Consider the following 24555-nt stretch of genomic DNA (forward strand, 5'->3'; position numbering starts at 1 on the left):
ACTGCAAAGCCTGTTTTGCAATGTATTAACACAGCGCAGGATAACAGAAGACTGCTTGAGCTAGCATGGAGCCTCTATGTGAAGTTTGATCTGCTAAAAATAGCATTCACATCTCCCTTAAATCACATGCTACTGTCTTGTTAAACAAGCTAATTAATAGACACTCTGGTTTAAAATATACATAAAGACAAAACGGTCGCAGATGAATGCCTTTGAACATGGTCTGCTCAGTCAGGTCTTACTCAGGGCTAAACATCAATAAAGGATACATTTAATACTGTAGTCCTGGGATACATAACGCTTGAGAAAAGGAAAATGTGAGCTGGTGATAGCTAGAAAATCATGGATTATATGTTTATTTGACCAAAGCTGACCAACGGTTGCACAACAGCAACAACTAATCTAATGAGCTAATGAACAAGCCCCTATAAAGTTGATTGTTCTGCTAGAAATAGCAGCCAAATGTATTTTAAATAATACTCTACTAATGAAAATAAAGAAAATATTGAATGCATTCCTATATTATTCCAAGATACACCGTTGAAAAAAAAATAAGTGGGGATGGTCATTGCTGTAACAATGCTCAATCAAAGATCACCTTGGGATAAACAAGAACTACAATAGAAGAAACCACATTTTTATCATTGTTAGAGCAGTGGTTTGGTAGGATCATAAGAGCATTGGATAAAGAATCCTTGTTATTTCTAGCAGGTTGTGTGACCATGTAGCAGCTGCATTGGATCTGCAGTATTATTTTAAGGGTTTATGAAAAAAAAAATTGCTTCAGATGTATTTATTGCAAGTAATAGCTAAGTTTCTTTCTCAAATGTTTTACATAGTTCAATCTACATGAGTGAATGTGTAATGAACAAAATGGGAATTTTGAAAGAAGGTTCTATAAAACTAGTTTTAAACATCATATGGCTCTGAGAGTCCACCAGAATAAAATAATAACCAAAGGGGTCCATAGATTAAAAAATGGTTGAGAAATACTGGACAGCATGATCTAATGTTTTCTTATCTAGTATGGTACGGTGTGATTTGAGGGAGATTTTGTTGCTACGTGTATCAGAATAACCAATTATGTAGACAGTATTTTGTTAGCTTGTACACCTGCGTGTATATGCATATGTGAGTATGAACAATTGTCTTTATGTTTGTGAATGAAAAGATATATGATTAGGCAAAGGTATGTGTGAAAAAGTGTGTGCGTGTGTGAACAACTGAGTGTAGAATGACTAAGTCAAGTCAAGAATGCCTTTGAATGTGATGGTGGGTGTCTATATATGCAAGTTCATGAAATGAGGCTGTCAAGTTTATGTAACAGTATGTGTATATTTGTTTAGTAATGAGTATATTTGTTTAACGGTGTGTATATATTTGTGAAAATCTATATGTAAATGCATTTATATAATAAATGTATTTGTATGAATGTGAGGCAAGTATGTATGTATGTATGAATGTGAGGTATGTATGAATGTGAAGCAAATGTATAAAGACATAAAAGTATATACACATGTTTATATAAACCTAAGTATGTATATTTCATGTATATGTAAGTATATTTCTGTAAGAGGTATATAAGTGAATGAAATTCCAATTTTACATTATTACTTACTACAATAACACAAGTACTTTCATGTTTTTTGCAATCTTCACAACTGATACAGCTGCCAATTGGGAAGCACACAGTCTCTGAAAGCTGTTGCAACATAAACCTGAAGATTGCAGAAAGCATGACAGTACTTGTATTATTGCAATATGTAACACTGTATAAAAAAGAAAAAGAAAATATAAAAACCAGACTATGCTAGAACTTCATTGACATCATCATCATTATCATATATATATATAGGCACAGACATGACTGTATTGTAAGAAGCTTGCTTCCCAACCACAGGGTTCTGAGTTCAGTACTGCATGGCACCCTGGGCAAGTGTCTTCTACTATAGCCTCAGGCCAACCAAAGCCTTGTGAGTAGATTTGGTAGAGGAAAACTGAAAGAAGTCTGTCACGTATGTGTGTGTGTGGGGGTGTATGTATATGTATATATATATATATATATATATATATGTGTGTGTGTGTGTGTGTGTGTGTGTTATATATATGTATATGTGTAAATATATATATATATATATATATATATATATATATATATGTTGTTGTACTCAGGGATGGTCATATTGCCAGTTTAGCCAATAAAAACACACGCACTGTATATTTGGTGTTAATTTGCTTCAGCTTTATATTACATTAATCTTAATCTTATTTCAGCCAGAGTTCTTTCGTCACACTTCTGTGACCTCATCAGTGGTCCTTTGTTTCCTTCCTTCTTATGTGTGTCTCATATTTAGCATATTTGGCTGATATTTAGCAAGGTGAGACACACATAAGAAGGAAGGAAACAAAGGACCACTGATGAGGTCACAGAAGTGTGACGAAAGAACTCTGGCCGAAATAAGATTAAGATTAATGTAATATAAAGCTGAAGCAAATTAACACCAAATATACAGTGCGTGTGTTTTTATTGGCTAAACTGGCAATATGACCATCCCCAAGTACAACAACATCTGTTTCAACACACGATTTCACATCAAAAATCTTCCAATATATATATATATATATATATATAACATACACACCTAGATACACACACACACACACATATATATATATATATATATATGTGTGTGTGTGTGTATCTATGTGTGTCTGTGTTTGTCTGCCACCACCATCATGTGTTTATATCCCCATAACTTAGCAGCTTGATAAAAGAGACCAACAGAATACTATATATATATCATACTGATTTTAAAACTACTTACCATGCTACCATGGTGTAGAAGATTCACCAGAATCCTGTAACTGTAAGGAGCAAGCAAATTTTGTTCCAATATTGGCAAGCTTTCTATGATAGATGCCCCTCCTAATGCCAATAACTTTGCTGAGTGTACAGGGTACTCTTTTTTATGTGGTACTAGCACTACTGAGGTTACCTTGTAGAATGCAAGATTAAAGACCTCTCTCAACTGAGGAGGAATGAGAGGGAAGGTGGCATGATGCAAGATGTTGAGAGGTTCAGATAAGATAGGAGGAACAGGTTTGTTTTTGTGGAGGAAGTTCATTACTACCAAACATTACATACAGGTATTAAGGGGTGCCAGCTAAAGAGCTTAAAAATGGTGTTAACGAATTAGGAAAATTAACCCTTATGGTAACAAACCTAAGAAAGAGGGTGTATGACAACAAAAGATTCAGGATGGATGGATGAAGATTGCAGGAGAATGCAGTAGGTGGGTAGGTGGGTAGGGAGATAGGAATATAAATATGTTTCAATAAGAGTATGTATATGCATAAAAGCCTGTATATGTAAAGTTATCAGTAAAATATACATAAAAAAGTTTTATTAGAAGAGTATATATCTATATCCTGCATGAAATTTTTTATTCGTTTGTGTAAAATCATTCAGCGATGTATGTGTGTGCAGTGAAGATTTCTTTCTTCCAAAACCTTAAGATATATCAAAGAAGATTTTCTATTTTTCCAATTGTCATTAAAATCTCTAAAGCTTCAATCATCCTCCTCTCACTCATTCTTTTCTCCCTCTCATTATTTGACACAAAACTCACTTATATGCATACACAGTGCTTATATATGGATCAGGAATTGATTTGCATGTATGCATGCACACACATGCAAACATACGCACATATGTGCATTTGTGTATACATATATATATATGCACATACACATCTATATAGACATATACATATATCTATTTACCTACATAAATTTATATATATACATATATATTTTTTACATACATATATTTATCTCTCTCTCTCTCTCTCTTTCTCTCTCTCTCTCTCTGTCTATATATATATATATATATATATATATATATATATACATGTATAAATATATTTGCATGTATACATATATATTTAGATATTATCATCATCATCGTTTTTAACATTCATTTTTCCATGCTTGCATGGGTTACACAGAATTCATTGAGAGAGAGTTTCTGTGGCAATACACCCTTCCTGTACCCAAATCTAACCTGTTTCCAAGCAAGGTAATAATAGCACCCTGGTTTGTTGAACATTAACACAGACCAGATCCATTTTTGTATAACCCTCTTTCGCTAACAAATATCATGAAGTAGATGCAGACATTTCAAGAAGCCAGGAAATGCTTTCATGGCAATAAGCACATGGTATCTCTTGTATTTGAGTGCAGGGATGTTGCTTCGTTTACAGAGACAGAACTTGCAAAGGAGGAGATCAAACACGGGCATGAACAGAGATACCCACACATATATAAACATGTATACAGATACACAAATATATGCATGCATATACATACACACCCACCCACCCACCCACATATATACATACACACATATATATACATATATACACAAATAGAATTACACATACACACACACATACATGCACAACAGGCTTCTTCAGTTTCTGTCTACTAATTTTACTCACAAGGTATTGATTGACCCAGGGCTATAGTACAGAGCGTTAGCCAACAACATTCATACAGTAGGATTGAAACCCTAATGACATGGTTTCATAGTTACCTTCTTAACCACCTAGCCATGTTGTGTGTGTGTGTGTGTGTGTGTGTGTATTCTTTTATTCTTTTACTTGTTTCAGTCATTTGACTGCAGCTATGCTGGAGCACTGCCTTTTGTCAAACAGGATTTATTCTTTGTAAGCCTAGTAGTGATTTGATCTCTTTTGCCAAACCACTAAGTTATGGGCTATGTAAACACACCAACATCAGTGTCAAGTGATGGTGGGGGAACAAACACAGACACACAAATACATACATATATATATATATACATATATATATATATATATATATATATATATATATATATATATATATATATATATATGATGGGCTTCTTTCAGTTTCCAGCTACCAAATCCACTCACAAAGCTTTGGTCAGCTTAGAAGACACTTGCCCATGGTGCCATGCAATGGGACTGAACCCAGAAGCATGTGGTTGGGAAGCAAACTGCTTACCACACAGCCACTCTTGCGTTTATATATATATATTATATATACGTGTGTGTGTGTGTGTGTGAAAGCATATGGATTAGTGGTTACGGGTATGATCATAAGCTTGTGATTTCAATTGCTGGTGGTACATTCTACGCTTGAGCAAGACACTTTATTTCATACTGTTCCAGTCCACTCAGGTGGTGAGTTTTACCTGTAATTCAAAGGGCCTGCTTTATCACATTGTCACACTGAATCTCCTAGAGAAGTATGTTAAGGGTTCAGTGGTTATTTAAGCAATATTCTTGTGGATGATTAAGGGATTAGATAGGTACTGATAAAAAGGGAAAAACACCCATAATATGGCATATACGCCCATTATCCTGTTTTCCTCTTTGATCTCATTGTTTGTTTACATCTGATGTTTTGAGCATGAAACATTGTAACAAAAATCAATGCTCACTATAATTTCTATAGAATACCTGTAGAAAAAAACCGTAACAGGTTATGTTAAGGGCATGCTGGTCTGTGGAGTGCTACTTGCTTGCACATTAATTCCATGAGCAAGCTGTTCTGTTGGTCAGATCAATTGGAACCCTCATCGTCATCATAACCAACAGAGTGCCAGTAGTAATTATATATATATATATATACATATACTCTCTTTTACTCTTTTACTTGTTTCAGTCATTTGAATGCGGCCATGCTGGAGCATCACCTTTAGTCGGGCAAATCAACAGGACTTATTCTTTGTAAGCCTAGTACTTATTCTATCAGTTTCTATTGCTGAACCGCTAAGTTACAGGGACGTAAACACACCAGCATCGGTTGTCAAACGATGCTGGGGTACAAACACAGACACAGACACACACACATATATATACATATATACGAAGGGCTTCTTTCAGTTACCGTCTACCAAATCCACTCAAAAGGCTTTGGTCAGCCCGAGGTTATAGTAGAAGACATTTGCCCAAGGTGCCACGCAGTGGGACTGAACCCAGAACCATGTGGTTGGTAAGCAAGCTACTTACCACACAGCCACTCCTGCGCCAATATATATATATGCCAGGTATGTAAATAAAATACAACAGTTAAGGAATGAAGTAGATAATATCTGGGCTACATATGTTTCAGAATGAGTAGAACCTCGGAAGTAGTAAATATCCAAGTGAGGCGTATACCATAGGCTACTCTTCAGGCCAAGGATAACTTGATTAAAGAAAGTTTACACTGTTGTAAGGATGTACATGCCACCATATGGAAAATCAGAATGTGTAGAGAGAGCAGTTAGAGGGGAGAACATAATTGCAAAGAGAAAATTAGGAATATACTTGTATACATACATATATGTATTCATATAACATACATATATGCATTCATAAGAATACAGATACATATATTCACATACATACACAAATATAATCAAACACAATATAAATATATACAGCCATCATGTAAACAGATGTCTTAAATTTGCTATTGCATATTGGGTTTTTTTTTCTCTTGATTCTCTTAATTATTTTCATTGTCTGGTAAATGGTATCACCTTCAACATTAAAGTCTTTTCTGTTTCTTCTATTGCTATATTTATCTTCAATGAACACATCTTTGATTGATGTTTTTTTCATTTTATATTTCTACACATTTTCATCCTCATGTTTTTGGCTTGTTTTTCTTCATGCATTATTTGTTTGTTCTTTACAACGTAATCTTACTTGCATTATTTGACTTTTGCCTATCTATGTACACAACTATGCCTATACATACATATAAAGGAATATATATATACATGCATATGGATATACATTTACATATATTACATTTATATATATACATACATACATAGGCATATACATTTATACATATACATACCTATATATATATATATTATATATATATACATTTATATATATACATTTATACATATACATTTATATATATGCATACATATATACATATTATATATATACATTTATACATATACACTTATATATATACATTTATACATATACACTTATATATATACATTTATACATATACACTTATATATATACATTTATACATATACACTTATATATATACATTTATACATATACACTTATACATATACATTTATACATATATGCATATACATTTATACAGATATATATACATTTATACATATACATTTATACATGTGCATATATATATTTATACATATATACATTTATACATAGATATATTTATACATATATATATATACATTTATACATACACATACATTTATACATACATATACATTTTTAGATATATATATATACACACACACACATTTATACATATATATTTATATATTTATAGATATATATATTTATATATATAACCATTTATACATATATATACATTTATACATATTTATACATATATATACACACACATAAACATATATATACATACATATACAGACTTGTATACATACAGATATATACACATATACAAACACACACAGACACACAAATATGCAGACACACATGTATTTAGAAATATAAACATATATGTACACAAGAGCACATATATATACACATATCTAATGTCTATGTATATCTTTTCATAACTTTTTGCATGAAAACTTTTGTGTGAATGTGTGTGTATATGCAAATGCAGGCATAGATGCGTAATTACACACCAAAGTGCATACATACATGGTCATGTGTAAAATATGCACACACATAAACAAAAACACAAGCAAACATAGACACACATATACACTAAAACATCTGAGGTAGGTATCAAGGAAAGGAGCAGCAAAACTGACAACAACAACAACATGAACATCCTACAACAAAATAATTGAAAGCCTTTTTGCATGTTTATTAAAATGTCAGAAACGTCTTTAATAAAAATAAAAATGGTTATAAAAAAGTAACTAAAACATTAGCATACCAGCAATAAAAAAAAAATCAATAAAAGCAAAGAATTCTTGAGTAGGTTGTATTGGATATATGTGTGTATGGCATATGGTATTAAGGTTAACTTTCCTTGTCAACTTAAGCACTGATTTTAGTTCTCTTTTTTTTTTCATGCATTGAGACAAGGAAAGAATAAAAGAGGTGTGAGAGTAAGGGTTTCATACCCCTAGGGAAATTCAAAGAAGGAGTGCTTTTTCACTGCATAATTGTAAATAGATCTATGATATCATATATATATATATACACATCATCATCATTTAATGTCTGCTTTCCATGCTGGTGCATATACATACATATACATATATATACATATACATATATATATATATATATATATATATATATTATATATTATTTATATTATATATTTTAAATATATATATTATTTATATCATATATATATATATATATATAATATAATTTAAATATATATATATATATTATTTATATTAAATATATACATATTATTTATATCATATTTTAAATATATACATATTATTTATATCATACATATATATATATATATATATTAATGTTTGTTTTTGTTGAGTTATTATAAAATCAATTAAACTGAAGAATTACTCAATACATTTTGTAGAGTACATACATATTTAGTATACTTTCATAAGGAGCGAAGTGACAGTGACTTTGAAATTTCAATGTGTTAACCTTTGTTAGACTGTCTGACAAAGGCTGGCAAGCAAAAAGTTGAAAATCATTATTAACCCTTTTCCTGTGTGTGTATTTCATTATATTGAACCTTTTTCAGTTCTCTTGATTTTTTTCCCCTCTCAATCCCTTCTGTCAAAGAATGTAGGCTCGATATGTTAGAGACTTTTCTATTCTTCCTAAGCGTTAAACTAATACACCTGCTTGTTGTTCCCTTACCTGTCTTTTTGTTTTATTTTCTGTAAAGTTGAATTATATATATATATATATATATTTCCTATGTGTTCGTTCCGTTGTCTGTAGTTCATTGTTCTAACGTCCTGTACCCTGATATGCATCTATATACACGTGTAGATGTAAGTATGTACATATATGTGTGTATACATGCATATATATTCTTTGTATTATATATATATATATATATATATATATATATATATATATATATATATATATATATATGTTTAAGCATTTGCTTTTAAGTTATATATATAACCAGTTACACTGAAGGATTACTCAATATGTTTTGTAGAGCAGACATTTACTTTACAAAAGAAACTGTTGACTGTAACTTCAAGGTTATGGTTTGCTTGCATTCATCAGACTATACTTTACTTGGGTCCTTTTTGACTTTATATAGCCTCTGTCATATAGCCTTTATATAGCCTTTATCAAGTTGCTATTTTGTGTAGATGGATCTATGTGAGTGATAATTAAATGTAGTGAGGGTAGACCAAGGAAGTAGTTCTGTAGAAAGGGGGAGGAGGAATGTATGTGTTTGTAGGGTATTCTGCAGTGTGAGGATCAGTGACGTAAGGGTTTTCTGAATCACAAGACAGCCTCTTTTTTTAATCTATGGACCCTTTTTTATAGCTATTTTACACAGGTTAATCCTGATAACCATTCGATGTTTAAAAATTAATTTTATAGAGACATTTTTCAAAATTCCCATTTCATTTTCCATACATTAATATGCTTAAGTTGAACTGTGTAAATACATCTTTATCAACATTTTTCAGAGGCCCTTAAAATACTACAGTGGATCCCCAGTTTATTATTTTGCTACCACCCCACCCTCCACCCCAAATACAAAATCTTTTATGGACCCTCAGGGGTCTTGTGGACTCTGGATGAGAGCCACAGGCCTAAGCAAACAATAAACTGATCAGAATGATATTACTTCTTCTGTTCATGAAGAGATATAGCCTGTGGTGTAACTAGTTCATTTACTTTTCCAGGTGAGGCTAAAATTGATTGGTTATAAAGAATAGCGCACCTTATATTTTGAAGAATCACAAAATTTATTGTAATCTATCAAAAATTATTTTGTCCATATTTTCAGCATATGCAGTGTTATGGCCAACTGAGTTGATCAATTTAATTAAGACTGGATTGTATACAGTAGTTATAAGCTAGTTTCAATTAACAGTTGCAATGGTTACTTACATAATACTTATTACATAACTTCAAATATGGTGATAATACATGGAAGGTAGAGAATTAAAAGAGGACAGAAGAAGCAATAAAGTGAAATATATAAAAGCTGTATTTGATGTGTAAGTAAGAGTGGGAAGGGTGCAAACATATACACAATAGTTATGAAATTGTTTAGCCTAAAGTCAACCATGATGGAGTCAGAAGCATTCTAGCTGTGACCATACTGTCTTTTTCTTTTTTCTTTGTGATATCTCGGTTTAAACTGTATCTGTCCCTGTTTTTTAATGAGACTTTTAAGGGCTGTTGTTGCTTGCAGTGCATATGGCATTCTCGCATTGGCATCAGAAAAAGAAAAGTTGCTTTGCAAAAAGCGAAAGAAGGAAAAAAGAGGAGTGTTATTGAAGAGAAAGTAAACACCGTTTCAACATGGTACATCTTACGCTTTTGTGCAAAGTAGGGTTTATAACCTTATACGGTAATGAAAACAATGGAATCTGAAGAAACTAGTGATGTTCTGCATTGGCGAAATGTAATAAAAATAATTCAAATCATAAAATAAATGTCACGATATGAGGAAAGTGTTTAGTTTTGTATGTTAAGTATAAAACAGGTCAAAAGTGGAATAAATCAGTTGCTATGAGTAAAAGTAGTAGACTGCAGATGAAAATCCTGCCCAATATGGTAGTTTATTTTTTCTTCCCCAACGCAACCCAATTTATTCCCCTTTTGAACACTTTATCCTTACTGTCTTATAAGATAGCACACCCTAAGCTAGTCAAAGCAGTTATGTACAGTGTTCTGTGTTTATAAGGTGTTTAGTTTCTTTTCAGTAACTTAACCCTTTCTTTTTTGCAGCTTCAGCAAAAGTTTTCTACCATAACCGCAAGTCAATTTGGGAGTAAAATTTGGTTGACAGACATGCATGGTAGCCTATGCTTTTTTCTGTTTTTGAGAGGCAGATTTAATCCATCACCTGATTTAACACAACTACCATCTGGTTCTTTAGTGCCATTAGAAAAGACCAATCTGTTACATACATTCATGCCAAGTCATCAAATAACTTTTCCCCTGCTTCTCACAAGTCTTACACGCTTAAAAAAGATTTATGATCCCTGATCTCACTCTTCTGATTCTCAGGCCTCCTTCAGACAAGGTTGACCAAATGCATCTACAAAGTTTCTCCCAAGGGTGCATGCCTAAGCAAGATATATAGAAAGCTGGAAGTTGCCCATGCGACAAGCCTCCTCTCTCTACAACAATTATGCGGTCCAAGAGAAATGCAATTGATGGCATAGTTTCCCACCAATGTCATTGCAGAGTGTAAAATACTGGAACAAATTCTGTAATGATTCTACCAATCCACTATCTTCCCTTCTGACTAAGCCATTAAATAAAAAATTGCTTGTGACTTATTTCTTTGAAAGCTGACAAATCAGCATTGAGGTTAATTTAATACATATTGTAATAGCATTACAATTGGGAAATCAGTATTGAGGCTAATATAATACGTATTGAAATGGCATTGCAATTGACATATCAGTATTGAGGCTAATACAATGCGTATTGTAATAACATTGCAATTGACATATCAGTATCGAGGCTAATATAATGCATATTGTAATAACATTGCAATTGCATTTTATCTTCATAAATGACTATAAAATGTTTAGAATTTTTAACAGACACAAAGTTCAAATTCAAATTACTGCACTAAAATGCAACATCTGCAACTGGCAGCGGGTTTATTCAGGACTGGTAACTGTAGTCAAAGTTAAAAGATAAACTGAAACCACAAAGTCATGTTACAAAAGACAACAGTAGTTCTGAAGTTAATGTCAATAATGCTCTTAGTGTCGTTTCTGTATTAAACGTATTTCTCTGTCCTTTATGTAATACTGTGTAGCTCCAGCAATACTATTGATAATCTCAAAACCAACAATAAAGTATTTGATGCATTGATGTGAATAAAAAGAAACTTCACTGGATCACATATCTTGGTAGTTATTGCCCTAAGGGTCTTCTTCTTTTTATGCCAAAACCTAGGATAAGTGAGGTGACACTCAGCATAAATTTCCTGCTTGGTAGTGCATTTGAATATTGAGTGTAAAAGGAAATGACTAAAGTAACTAATACTTCATCTGTTGGGAGTTAATTAAGAAAGTAATGTTGAAACATTGTCGATTATTCTTCCTACTTCTTGCTGGTGTTATCGACTTACATCTTAACTGTCTCAAATGAGCCCGAGGGAAGAATGGTGCATATAAAAGACTGCATGTTTCGGGTTAGTCCATTAATGTAATTAATTATAAGAATGAAGAGGGAAGAGTCAAGATAAAAAGAAACTGAATGCTAGGAACATAAAATTTCTGTAGCACTCAAGAGGACTGATATAGCTAAGAGGTTGATAAAGATATCAACATTATAATATTTCATGAACCCCAAAATTTTCACAACAGATCATAGCTATATCCTAATATCTTTTAAACATCTTGAATTTTGCTATCATTATAGTTTGAACTTGAAAGCATTCTAGATTTCAGGCTGTATTATGATATTTCACACTAACTTTAGAAGATTTAGAAGCTTTTTGCATTTCAGATACATAAAACTTAAAATAATCAAAGGAATAGCTAGAAAACATCCTAACTTCCAAAGATGATATAAAATTTGGAGTCCTTACAAATTTTCTAAATGCTCTGACATTTATTGTGGAATGTTTAAATGTTTTATTCTTAATGTTTTGTTATTGTTTTCGTTTATTCATCTCATGCATTGAACTAAGACTATGCTGGAGCACCATCTTGTGGAGTTCAGTCGATTACATTGACCTCAATACATTGGCTATTATCTGCTTACTTTCTTGAACTTGGAAAGATGAAAGGCAAGATACCTTGTCTCATGGGCTACCAATACTGACACCTGCCTTTGTATGTTATTAATTAGTTTATCAAAGTAAATATTATAACACTAGATCTATCTGTTCACAAGCTCCCTTATCTTGATAAATCGGTTGACATCTATGCACCATTAAGAATCCCTTTTGGAAAAATTCTCTAAGCTCTCCTGAGCCAGAGTTTGCATAAATGTGATACAAAATTTGAAAGTATCTACCAATAAAAGTATCTATCTTTGTAGCTACCAAGAATTTCTCCTTGCCAGTCCTTCTCTCTCTTATATACACACACAAGCACGGATACAATGAATCTAACTAAATGATCATAACTGCTAAATTTGCAAGAAGTAACAGCCAAATCTCAAGTCAATTTAAACCTGCTGCACAAAAAAAAAAGAAGAAAAGTAAATACAAGACAACTGAGACGGTAACATAAGATATATTGTCTCTGTTGCAAAAACATGTGATACTCTTGCTTAAAATGCTTCTGATCACAGACTTCCTCAATCGTAGCTAAACAGGAGTTAAGCTTTACAAATAGATACACACACACACACACAAAATTACATGCATACATATATGTGTGTGCAATAAAAAGTGTGCAGACTATATATATATATATATATATATATATATATATATATATACACTGAGGTACTGCTTATCCATGTTTAAATTTCACTGGATGTGCATAGTTTTTACTCACTCAAGGGGAGTATAGTAATATCATGTTTTGCTTAGAAGTAGTTTGTTGTATTTAGCTTAAGTCAAAAACCTTGGTTCTATGCATTGCTTCAAAGTAAAACAAGACATATACATGTGTGTGTGTGTGTGTGCGTGCGTGTGTGCGTGCGTGCGTGTGTGTGCGCATGCGTAAACAGGGCAGTCAGGCTAAATTTTTTTGCCTCCATTTTTCAAGAACAGCTTGATGTATTGCACAGTCAATAGTGTAGGAGAGCCTGAAGATTAAAGTTGTAGTCGAGAAAAAAATAGCTGACATGTAGGACTGGAAGCCATCTGAATATTGGAAAAGAATTACCTGTATCATGATGGCTTATGTTGGGCATCAAAATGCTGACACCATGATTGCTTCTCAATGCTCTATGAACCATATAATGGCTGTAAGATGTAACATTGGCAGCTGCAATGGGAACTGTAAAGCAATGGCCAGCATGACGGGATTCATCAACAGATATACAGGGCCTTCAGACTCAATTTAAATAGCTATGTGAAGCCGTTGGAGACAGTGGGTTAACTCTGACTGAAGAAGGTTGCGGTTGGAAGGCCACATGTGTGGTAGCAGGATTCAGCTCCTTGCCATACCTGCGGAGATAGTTAGAAGTGGTTGTTGGAAAATGTCTATGGCCTCAGCAGACACAATTTCTGGTCTCTTAATCGCCCTGATTATAATCCCAAGGATTGCAATGTGTGGGGCTCAGTTGAAAAAGACATCAGCCACTTTGGGTATTTGTGTTTGAGTTTTCTTGCATTGACATTACATGGAAGTAGTAAGCAAGCGTTGTAGAAAATCTACCTCAACGAATTTTGCCTGTCCCATGCCAGCATAGAAAGTGAACACGAAAATTTTACATACATAGGTGCGGGTGTGGCTGTATGGTAAGAAGCTTGCTTCCCAACAGCATGATTCCAGGTTCAGTCCCACTGCATGACATCTCAAGCAAGTATATATATATATATATATATATATCAGGTGTGGCAGTATGATAAGAAGCTTGCTTCCCAACCACATGGTTCTCGATTCAGTCTGGGTTCAGTGGCACCTTGGGCAAGTGTCTTCTATGATAGCTTCAGGCCGATCAAAGCCTTGTAAGTGAATTTGGTAGACAGAAACTGAAAGAAGCCCGTTATATATGTATATATGTATCTATGCATGTATTTTTGTATCTGTGTTTGTCCCCTGCCCCACTGCTTGATAACCAGTGTTGGTGTGTTTATGTCCCTGTAGCTTAGTGGTTTTGGCAAAAGAAATCGATAGGATAAGTACCAGGCTTAAAAGAAAAAGTACTGACGTTGATTTCTTCAACTAAAATTCTTCAAGGTGGTGCCCCAGCATGGCCACAGTCAAATGACTCAAACAAATAATATATATATGTGTGTGTGTATTTGTGTCAGTATGTAGATATATATATATATATATATACACACACACATATACACATTTATGTTTGTACATATATGTTACTATTATTATTATTATTATTATTATTATTATTATTATTTCATGGAAACACTTAAAGAACATAATTATTAGAATTTCCTTAGGAAACATGAAAGAGTAGGAACTCTTAAGTATTTTGTGGTGGAAGGTGATGGTGGTGGAGAATTTAGGCATTTGGTGGTGACTTCAAAAATTCTGATTTAACTTAATAAACATGCTATCCTATGGTAAATAAGTATTTTGATGGCATCATTGATAAAGTGGAAAGTAATATCGGAATTAAAATGGAGCAGAAATGGAAGCAAGTGTGACAATATTTGAGCAAATGAGTAGAAAGTTTGTGTGGGTTAGTGTGTCTGTGTAGAGTTTAAATCTGTAGGAAATTGTACGTATGTGTGTGTGTCAGAGATTTTGTCTGTCTGTCTGTCAGTGTGTGTGTGTGTGTGAGAGAGACATTTAATGTGTCTGTCGATTTGTTCTTTATCTTTTCATATATGTTGACTATGTTTGCCAACTCATATGGTACATGTAAGTCAGTACATCCACGTAGAAACTATATTTAAACTTCCATTATTTATTTATAACACATACACACACAAAAATACATATATATATATATGTGTGTGTGTGTGTATAATGTATATATGTGTATGTGCATTAATATATATATATACACACACACACACACACAAGCAGTCATATAAATATACACACACGTGTGTGTGTGTGTGTGTGTGTGTGTATACACATATAAATGTTTACATACATGCATATATGCTTATAGATAGAGCAAAGACATGTTTATTTACATGTTTCTATCTATCTATCTATCTATCTATCTATCTGTGTTTGATTTTGTTGAATTAAGGAATTATGCAATACCACCCTTATATATGCTTGTTGTTATGATGATTGTTCATCTGGTATTAAAATTTGTCGAAATGCCTTTTGATCTGCACCCCATAGAGCTGAGAGTTTTTCCCCTCTCTTTCTTTTCTTTTTTTTGCTATTTGACAAAGTATTGTGAAGATGTGAACCCTTGAACTCTAAGCTACTACAGTATCAGATTCTTACCCTAGACCAGTGTTTCCTAATCTATTTTCCCCCAGGCCCCACTATAAATTTCCAGAAAAATGTTGTACGCCCCACCAGTGGTTGTAAAAAAGACAGCTTTACTTTTAATATTTTATTACAATTATCTAATACAAAAGAATTTATTGGTAACTCCTTTATTAAGTACTAAGTACAAAAAAAAAGTACATTATTGGCAACGAAAAGAAAAGTGAATCACTTTAATAAGAATCTTGTGCCTGGCAACTACAGCGGATTTCCTTGATTCAAAGAGACAATTCTGTTAGCTTCAGCCGTAAATCACCACAGTTTGTAATTTCAAGTCTGCTTCTCTTGGTTCAAAAGAATTCTTCAACAGCACTAAAGCCACACTCAACCAAATAAGAAGTGGGAAAATGAATCAACAGTTCCTTTGCTGAAATGGTAGTGTTAGGGTATTTCCTTTCAATTTCATCATATAACCACATCTTGGTACCTTTTGTTTTGAACAAAATATTCACTGATTTTTTTGTATTAAATAATGGAATTCATGCCCCAACACAATTTTCCCAGGCACCACCAATGGTACATTTGCCCTAGGTTGGGAATAACTGCTCTGGACGGAAGAGATGAGACTATTGGTACTATGCAGTGGCAACTATTTTGTGGGTTGCTATAGCTTTTAATTGCAATGTTAGGTACTAGACTCTCCAGAGCCTTCCACACACACACACACACACACACACACACACACACACACAGAGTTTAAATTTACAGAAAACAAAAGCTGAAGACAGGTGAGGGAACAACAAGCAGGTGTATTAGCTTAATGCTTGGGAAAAATGGAAAAGTCTGATGTTTCAAGCCTATGCTCTTCGAAAGATGTAAAAAATGGAGATATGTCACTGCATAGCTTTTGTATCTTTACACAAACCATACACACACACACACACACACACACACACACACACACACACACATACATACCATACACACACATAAATGCATATTATTTAAAAAAGATAAACTGCTGTAGGAGCAAGCATGAAATTATATAAAATAATTTCAGATGGCAAGTCTAGAGGAAGATGTTAACATTAATCTAGTGAATATGGGGAACACTTTATCTGCTTCTGTGATTGTTTTTGTAATTTACATCCTAGGCCATTCCTGCAGCCCTGATCCACTAGTCCTGTATCAAAAAAATACCAGCTGAAACCTTCCAAATTTTTGCAGATATAATCTATCTAGCAGTACATTATCTAATGTGCCCTTTCTTTTTATACAATGGTAGGATGTAATCTGAAGCCCAATTGGATGTTGTTTACATTCTTTAGCCCCAGGTTGGACCTCGGGTGGTAGATTGCTTTCTGGTTTACTACCACCAACTTGGCCTTGGGTTCCTTCAGCAGAGTTCACTCTGCTGCAAGCATTCACATACCTGAGGATAAGTTCCTGTTCTCCTGTTTAGTTTTGAAGGCCCTGAATAAGGTCATGGGCATTACCCTCATTCTTTGACTAAAGGACCCTAGCTGTGGCCATCTAGTCCTTATTGCTTACATATACACTGTATTTTAGTATGTATCTTTGTTAGTGTATGTGTGTTTATGTGCATGTGTGTGCATACAGGAATGTGTAAAATCATAGAAACTATATCTAAACTTCCATTATTTATTGGAAGTTTAGAATATATAAATGAATATACATATATAAATATGTAAAGACGTATATATATATATATATATATGTAAAAGTATATGATGAAAGTAGTGACATAGTTGGAGGATGAAACCTCTAACATTTAAACCAGCAATATCCAGCTAAAATATTCTACTTGTTTTATGTTCAAACTGACCCGGCCTAACCTCTCACACTAATCCTATAATGTTACTGTAAAAGTAAACAATTGCAACATCGAAATCTCAAAATTATAAGATAATGCATGATAATTCAAAACAATGTGAAGAAATAAGCATTACATTTAACAGAGTAATCTGAATGCTGAGGGGTTAAACATGAATACAAAGGAAGTTAACAGAAAGGAAGCAGTTTTGATAGTAAAATTTAGGAATGGGGTGGATGGAGTGGGTAGTATGCAAGTGGGATTGGAGGAATGCCGATGTTAATGTGTGCAGGGTATTTGGGTAGTAGCAGTAAGAGGGAATCCCTGGGTGTATTATAGTTGTGAAGGGGTAGATGTGATTGTAATTGGGACATTTAATAATAGGCAAGAGACCAATTCTGCATGCACCATCACCATTCCCTCTTCCATTCTATGTATGTATCACAAGCATACATACATCCATCCACCCCATGGTATACTCTACCCTTTTTCCTTTTCTTCATATCCCTTCATACTGAGTTAGGTTGTGGCTGGTAGGGAGTTAAGTAGGTATCCCTTGGGTGCTTAGTTAAGGATGTCGGCGGGGGGGGGGGGGCATGAAGAAATAGGAATGTTGCAAACGAGTACAAGCAGGGGTGGGGGTGATGAGGCTTACCAACCCAATCAATTTAGATAGCTTATCTAGTTCTGTAATTGAACCGAGCAAACTGATTCCATTACTTGACTCAACTTCGTTGAAAAAGACTGATAAACTTGATAAATCTGCATGTGTAAGTTTAATATAATTACAACCATCGTTGAACCCTGAAAAATAAAATGTAAAAACCCCACTTCCGGTGTATTGGTGATGCTGGCGGCAGCAAGGTAAAAAGGTAGGAGAGTTTCTTTTACATTTTAAGAAATTGGAAATGAAAAACAGCATGGAATAAATAGATCAGTTAAGTCGGCAGGGTCAGGGAAACTGCTCCTATTTAGGAGTAGTGGGGAGAGTCACTAGATTGCAGAATTGGGTTTGATTTAACAAAGATTATGGATGTTCTCCTGTATATGGAGAATCATTGACTATTGAAGAACTTGAAGTGATAGAAGTGGGGGGGGGGGGGGTAGGACCCAACAGATCCTTTTGCAATGTGCTATTTTGAGGGTGATGGAAAGTAGGAATGAAGCCATTATACCTCATTTTGATTTGCTAGCCCCTTTTTTTTTTCAATTTTTTTTTTTTTTCAAATTGGAAACATTCACAGAAAGGAGGGAAAGAATGTTGCAACAAAATAGGGTGAATAATGACTATCTGCATGTTCTGTAGTGATAAGTAGTGTGGGAGGAGGGCAAATTTCATTTTGGATACATAGGATGCTAGTCTACCCCAGATAAGCTTTACCCAGTTCAAGGGAGAAAACTGATCTTTACATTTGAAGCCAACAAAGACTTAATCCCACAGTGCTGCTGCTAAGATTATATCCTGCCACAGTGCAGATTTCTATTTAACTGTGAACAAAACATTCGTCAATTCCACAGGGTTGCCACAGAATTATCCCATCCCATAGTGCCTATTTATAGCTGAGTAGACTTGGTTATCAACAAAACACTCATCAATCTTACAGTGTTCCCATTTTTTGCAATAGTGAAATAAATTACCTCATGGCAATGACCCCCACCCCAGTATGACACTTAAGCACCCTGCTTTTTGAGTAACAAAAATGTTTCAGCTATGATTTCACGACATGATACAAATTAAGTCACATCCTGGCTAGGACACCACTATTTACAGTTGATTCTGTAATGTGAGTTGGGATCTACAACAATGTAGAACAGAATGTTTTGCAAAGGGTGTATGTGTAAACCAATTTAGCCTTTTTTAATACTAACCAATCTACCAACTGAGGCAGCTGGCACTAAATTTCTTCAGATATGAATTAATATCTTGATCAAAACCTCCTAACATGAATGATATTGTCATACTTCTTCTGGTCAACCCCAGCATTTTTAGAACCCAATGTATAAAATTATTGATTTGTTTTTTATTGGCCTCTTTCAAAATCTTTATTTCATATTAATTGAAACATACAGATTGTCTAATAATTAGAAAGATGGTCACGAAATGTTAATAATGACAAAGTTATTGTGCTAAACATTTCCAAATCATCATCATTATTTAGTATGTTTTCCATGCTGGCATGGGTTGGACAGCTTGACAGGAACTGACAAAGCCAGGGGCCACACCAGATTCCAAAGTCTGTTTTGGCTTGGTTTTTATGGCTGGATGCCCTTCCTAACACCAATCACTTTACAATCACTGTACTGGGTGTTTTTTTATGTGGCACCCACACCCATACCAATGCTTTTTATGTGGCACCTTGGTTTTAAGATCTCATTTCTGTTGTAGTGTGTGCATTTCCTTGAGTACAGCAATACACCGCATATCTCGGTCTTCTGCCACCTCCTTTGTAAGGGTCAGCGTGTTGAGATCAGTATTCAAAATACTTAATTATTTTCAAAATTAAGAGAAACCTTACTTCTAGAACTGATACGATATATCCTTCAGTGTAGTAAAAGGTCACCAAAGGGCTTGACAGTGAGAAAAGTAGTCAATCACAAAACACTACTTCAAAAATGCCATCGTAGACAATTAGACTATAATGAGGTTAATAAGCCTAACCCTACTTTAGGAGGGACAATGGCCCTTCAGTTGTTTTCCACACTGGCAGTATATTTCATTATAATATGATCACCAAAGGGTTTTTTTAAAAAAGGAACATTTTGATGGTATTGTAGCTAAAACAAGTTAAACCATAGTGCTGCTGAATTTTTGTTTCGCTGGATAAATTTTGATTCTAGTTTCTATCTCAATAAATAGCTCTCTAGTAAAACTGCTTGCCCAAGACTGCTCAAGCGTCACGTTACCAATTCATCTAAAATGTTATTTGAATGTTTTTTTAAAAATCAATAACGATTTTATTATTACATGAATAATAATAACACAGGATTTCAGCAGGTAAACAGTTATCCTTTGTTAAGTTGTGTTCCAAAATGCTAGTTTAATTTACCAATAAATATGAAGAAAAAGACAAAAAAGTTATTTTACTAAAATCCAAATTCTTCATTATAAAAAAAAAATAATAATTTAAACACATAAACAGTGTATTCTTGTTAGAAATATGGTCATGAAAAATGTTTACAGTGATGTTAATGTTCATATTAGTCGTAAACAAATTTAGTTTTTATTTATTTAAGTTATAGAGTAATTTTTAAATTATTGATCAAAAAATTCATATAATTTTATGATTCAAACTTATAAAATCTTGAAAAGCAAAAATTTAAAACCATAGAAAGCTAAAATTACTGCTGACTTGAGAGTATTTTGATGAATTGATACGATGTAAACAAGTTTTATGAAATACATTTTAAAATTCTGAAAGTTAACAAAAAAATAAAACTCCCCAAACAACCTCAACAACATCATCATCATCATCATAATAATTATTATTATTATATGAACACACAAAATGTCATAAATGCAGTGTGTTTTCATTTTCCTATCTAATCTTTCCAGGACTTCTTTATATTTTTTATTTTGTGTTATTCAGTGTTAGTCCCTTCTTTTTTTGTTTCAGTGAATGGTCTTTGGCCAAGCTGGGGCACTGTTTTCAAGGATTGTATTCAATCATATAAACCCAGGTTATTTATTTCCATCTGATACTTATTTTATTGATATTTATTTATCAACAGAAAACATTATGTGTCCACAAGTAAACACACACACACACTTCAAACAATGCTGAATTTTCAACAAAACTACACCAAAATTTTCATACAAATGGAAACTCATCCCAGAATAAACTTTTCTACTCTAGACACAAGGCCTGAAATTTTGGGGGAGTGGGGAGCAGTTGATTAGATCGACGCCAGTATGCAACTGGTACTTAATTTATCGACCCCAGAAGGATGAAAGGCAAAGTCAACCTTCGTGGAATTTGAACTCAGAACATAAAGACAGATGAAATACTGCTAAGCAATTCGCCCAGTGTGCTAATATTTCTGCCATCTCACTGCCATCTCATCCCAGAATATTACATTATAAAAATTTCTAAGTCCAAGGTTTCCACAGGGTAAAACAGGGAAATAAAAAAGACTTATGTCGGAAGACTTGTAATTGTAATAGAATAGCTATAGTTTGTATCAGTGTGAAGTATACAGAACCATCAGTTTATGATGTCAAATGGTCTCTAATCTACTTTAATTTCTCTCTCTCTCTCTCTCTCTCTCTCTCTCTCTCTCTCTTTAGCTTTCACTTTCTATCTATAAGTCTCTTACTTGCCATCTCCTCTCTTTCTTATACACCCACACATTCTCATTCAGCTTTCTGAGATGGTTAAGTATAGTATATACTAGAACACTATTAAGATTACTCATTTAAAAATATTTAACTTCCTATTTTGTTATGCAACCATGATCATCATCATCATCATCATCATCATCGTTTAACGTCCGCTTTCCATGTTAGCATGGGTTGGGCGATTTGACCGAGGACTGGTGAAACCAGATGGCTACACCAGGCTCCAATCTGTGATAATAAAGTATATTAAACATTTTAAGAAGTCAATACTGTGCATCTAAGCAATGTATTTGAGGATGATTAAGGGGTTAGATGGGTGCCAATGAAGGAGCAAAAACCTCCGAAATATGGCACATGTGCCATTACACATTTTTCATCTTCAATCTCATTGTTTGTTTATATCTGATGTCTCATATACCAAACGTAGTCGCAAAAATCAGTGCTGGTAATAATTTCTATAGAATATCTGTAGAGAGAAAACCTTAACCAAGTTTTATATATATATATATATATATATATATATATATATATATATATATATATATGTACATGTGTATGTTTGTACACATATGCAAATTTAATCATATACAAAAGCAACTAAACAAAAATCTCATAATAAGCTGTTTACTTTAACAAAACTACCTCTCCATATAGGTACTAGAGCAACACCAGTTACCCGAGATATCATATAAACATGTTAATCAAACTGATAATAAATTTTGCAGTAAATTAAATAATAATAATAATAATGATGATGATGGTGATGATAATAAAGAACTTTGTATTTAGTATGTTTATTATATAAATATGTATGTTGAACATTTTGATAATAAACTACAGTAAATTAGTTGAGATAGCAACTGTGTACTTTAATAAGTTTGTTAAAAGAGTATACTTTCTATGAAATATTGAAAGGGTTCTTGAGAATATACATCTTTTCTTTCTCTCTTTAATATCATTTGGTAAGGAGGAAGAAGTAGGGATGCCAATGACCTTAGTTGATTCTCTTAGATTGGTTAAAGTGATATATTTGATGTTCATCCATCCATAGTGCAACATAAGTGGCATATTAGACAGATCTCTGTATGTGACTACTTTGAAAACAAATTCAATTAAAAATTGATAATATTCTACACAGCATCAATTCTTTTGCTTTAGCAATCAGTCTATGCCTCACAAAACAGTATAATGAACTTCAGAAAATATCCTTCCTATGATTTTTATTCTTTCCTTTCCTTTTTTTTTTCTCCCCCCCCCCCCACCTCTAAGATTATAAATTTTCAGGCAATTAATATCATCTGCTTGCATTTAGCTAGAATCTCTCTACTAGTGGATAAAAACCTCAGCATAATGTTGCTGGCTTATCTATGCTAGTTGCAAGACTTAACTATCCAATCTGGTCAAATTTAGGTTGGATGGAGTATATAAATGGTTAGATAATAACTTTTGGCAACTGACATCTACACAAAAGAAAGCCAACAGTTAGAACAGATAAAGCATCATAGCCAATGCTTTAACAATTTCACTATCCTGAACTCAAATTTTACTTATTCTGAGAGCATAAAATATAAAACTGACTCCAGTGGAATTTGAACTTAGAGTGTAGAAAGCCAGTACAAAGACTACACTGCATTGCATATGATGGGATAATGATGCTCAAAATTTTCTGCTCAGAAAGACTGTACATTGGATAAGTCAGCAGAATATCAGAGAAAATTACACTCATTAAACATTTTCATCAATTTAGCCCTTTTAAAATACCAACCCACCTCAGATCGCACCTGCCTCTTTCATACCAACTTACTGTTTTAAAGTGATGTAAATTAAAACCTTTCATTAAAATTTCATGTTAATTTGTGTTCCAAAATCTAGTTTAATAATGATCATGTTATTTTACTAAATTTTTCATTGTCCTAAAATTAATTGAAACAAAGGCCATGTATTTTAAATGGATATGGTAATGAAAGGGTTAAACTCTGAAGTCAAATCCTATGAGAATGGAACTTGCTTCAGTCTTCCTAGGTCTGTCTTTGTGCCTGTGTTTGTTCCCCACCACCACCACTTGACAACTGGTATTGGTGTGTTTATGTACTTGCAACTTAGCAGTTTGGCTAAAAAGACTGATAGAATAACTACTGGGGGGGGGGGGGTCGATTAATTCGACTAAAAATT

The 24555-nt window shown here is 33.4% G+C and overlaps 1 protein-coding gene across 36 annotated transcripts in view; it reads right to left on the bottom strand.

The window, feature by feature from the left end:
• LOC106876215 (roundabout homolog 2) overlaps positions 1-24555 on the bottom strand; it is a 1018579-nt gene that overhangs the window by 638260 nt on the left and 355764 nt on the right. The gene's annotated exons all lie outside the window — the stretch shown is intronic.

This window comes from Octopus bimaculoides, chromosome 5, assembly GCF_046866305.1.
Source record: "Octopus bimaculoides isolate indiv1 chromosome 5, ASM4686630v1, whole genome shotgun sequence".
Lineage (NCBI taxonomy): Eukaryota > Metazoa > Mollusca > Cephalopoda > Octopoda > Octopodidae > Octopus > Octopus bimaculoides.